Below are 2794 nucleotides of genomic sequence, written 5' to 3'. Positions count from 1 at the left end.
AAAGGTTTTTTTCTCTCAAATCTTTTTCCTTTCGTACATGCAAGTGTAAAAATATTGTTAGAAAAATACCGTAATATTTCATTGATACAACAATAACAGACACTGTATCCTAATCAAAGATCAAAGTAAGAATCTAAAGTGCCATTTAACTAGGTAAATCACACTGTACAGTATAGTATCTGGTTAAGAATAATTAACCTAGGATAACAATTACTTAATGCAGACACACAGTTATGGGACCAGGGGGGAGTCTGCAGGTACCATCTATTAAGAATCCCAAATTAATGCCCAGGGTCTCCAGATCTCTTTTTGTAGAGTCCCCTTTTATCTAAATTTGCATTCCCTATCCGTTTCTGGTAATAAGTTTGAGAGGATATTTGGATCCAAGTGGGAATATTTTTAGATCCCCCAATATCTCGCCATGCAATGTTTTGTGGCCATCAGGATTTGAATAATTAGTAATTTTGTAGAATTTATAGTACGAGGGAGCTCCAAATATAATAGAAACATCTGGGGACTTAAATTGCAGGGGCCATGCTGAATTTTCTTTTTCGGTCTTATCATAAAAATTTTTATATTGTAATAAGATACTGCGTTTGGAGACAACTGAAAAACAGAAGGTACCTTCTTTAGTCTTAGTTTTCTTTAGAAAAAAAGGATGGTTAAGGAATTTATTTTCTTTGATTTGTCTACATGATCCACGATTAAATATAAAAATATCTACTGCGTCTATAAAGGAATGATTGTTTTGGGCATGTTGTGTGTATTACTGTGAATATAACACAGCTGTGGTTGGAAGAAGAACACAGCTGGTACAGTACACTCCAGGGATTATGCTCAATAAAAGTGCAACAATCCATTATTAATTGTTAACTGCCATTCGTATAAAAGACGGCCACGCATATGGGAATATATTTGTAAAACTCATTAGGATGGGAGCTCAATAAAAAAGACAAACTGCTCTGTTAAATCTAGGTTTTTAATTGCATATTTCCTTTGTATCTGTTATCCCAACACGTTTTTTTGTTGGAGAACATGGTTTTAATGTCCTTTTTTTATTGTCAATTTCTGAATACTCTAAAGTGTTCATATCTCAATAATTCATGTCTTTAATTAGATTTTATTGGAGATATTATTATACAGGATGCATGTGTTCAACCGTTTATAATAGAGTTCTATGGAATGACCTTTTTATAACCATGAATCCTTTTGTACATCATCTTAATGGTTTACTTTAAAATGTAGGGTTTGTTCTGGTTTTAACCCCTTCAATCCCCTATAGACGTACCGGGACGTCTAGCCTTTCGTGCAGCGTCAGGAACACATCCCTGCCGCTGCACGGGAGAACAGGCTGTCGTTTGACAGCCTGGACCCCCCCCTGCAGCCCGATCCCCTGTAACAACTTGGTGTGTCATTAGCCTTGGGGGACTGAACCACATCCGGGTCAGTGACATTACTGCCGGATGTGCGACACTGGGGGAGAGAGAGAGAGAGAGAGAGATAGAGACAGAGAGAGTTCGTTTTGCAGAGCTGCAGTGCTTAGTGCAAAACCACATTATATATTGGGGATAGTGTAGTGTTTTAGAAATTGGCCAGGTAGGTACAATGGCGCAACATGTCTTCAGCGCTGAGGAGGCTCATGACTGCCTCACTCAGTCTGATGACGATGCCACTCTGACGGCGTCAGACGCCGAGGCCACTCTGACTGCATCAGATATTGATCCAATATCTGAGGAATCCTGCTGTGCGTCAGATAATGACGACTCAGAGGAAGACGATGATGGCCAGGGTCCATCTGCCAAAGCCAGGCGTGGAGAGCCTGACTCTAAATATAATTGGGTGCCCCCAAATATGATAGACCCAGTAATCCCTGCTTTTACTGCGACTCCTGGCATCAGATGTGACATCGATGCTAGCGAGCCAAAGTCATTTTTCCATTTAATGTTTGCCCCCGAGTTTTTTGAGCTGCTAGCAGCTCAAACAAACCTCTATGCAGCCCAGTGTCAGGCAGCTGACCAAGGAGACAGAAGCCAGACCTGGTACCCCACTGACTCCCATGAAATTAAAAGATTTTGGGCCCTGACCCTTATGATGGGCATTGTGAAAAAGCCCACGATACGCTCCTATTGGAGCACAGATCCCGTAATATCCACCCCTGCTTTTTCCCAAATAATGCCCCGGAACAGGTACTTTGGGCTCCTAAGATTTTTACATTTTACCGACAATTCCCAATGCCCCCCTAGAGAGCACCCCCAATTTGACCGTTTATATAAATTGAGGCCCATTATTAATTATTTTTCACGTAAATTCCCTGAAATTTATACCCCCGACAAAAATGTGGCTGTAGACGAGTCCCTGGTCCTATTCAAGGGTAGACTGAACTTCAAACAGTATATCCCGTCCAAGCGAGCGAGGTACGGTGTAAAGTTATATAAACTTTGCGAGAGTGGGACGGGATATACTGTTTCCTTCAGAATCTACGAAGGGAAGGACAGTCACCTTGATCCCCCTGGCTGCCCACAATCTGTGGGTACTAGTGGGAAGATAGTGTGGGACCTGCTGTCCCCCTATTTGAATAAGGGCTACCACCTCTGGGTGGATAACTTTTACACCAGCCCAGACCTGTTTCATTTTTTATTTTTACAGCAGACCCCGGCATGTGGCACTGTTAGGCCAACCCGCAAGGGTTATCCTAAAAAACTCACCTACCCAAGGCAGAGGCGCGGCACTACCAGTGCTCTGCGCAGTCAGGAGCTGTTGGCCCTCAGGTACACTGACAGGAAGGATGTGTATA

This window comes from Sceloporus occidentalis, unplaced genomic scaffold (assembly GCF_023333645.1).
Source record: "Sceloporus occidentalis isolate IW3139 unplaced genomic scaffold, rSceOcc1.0.p SCAF_40, whole genome shotgun sequence".
Lineage (NCBI taxonomy): Eukaryota > Metazoa > Chordata > Lepidosauria > Squamata > Phrynosomatidae > Sceloporus > Sceloporus occidentalis.
Note: the sequence above shows the minus strand (reverse complement) of the source record.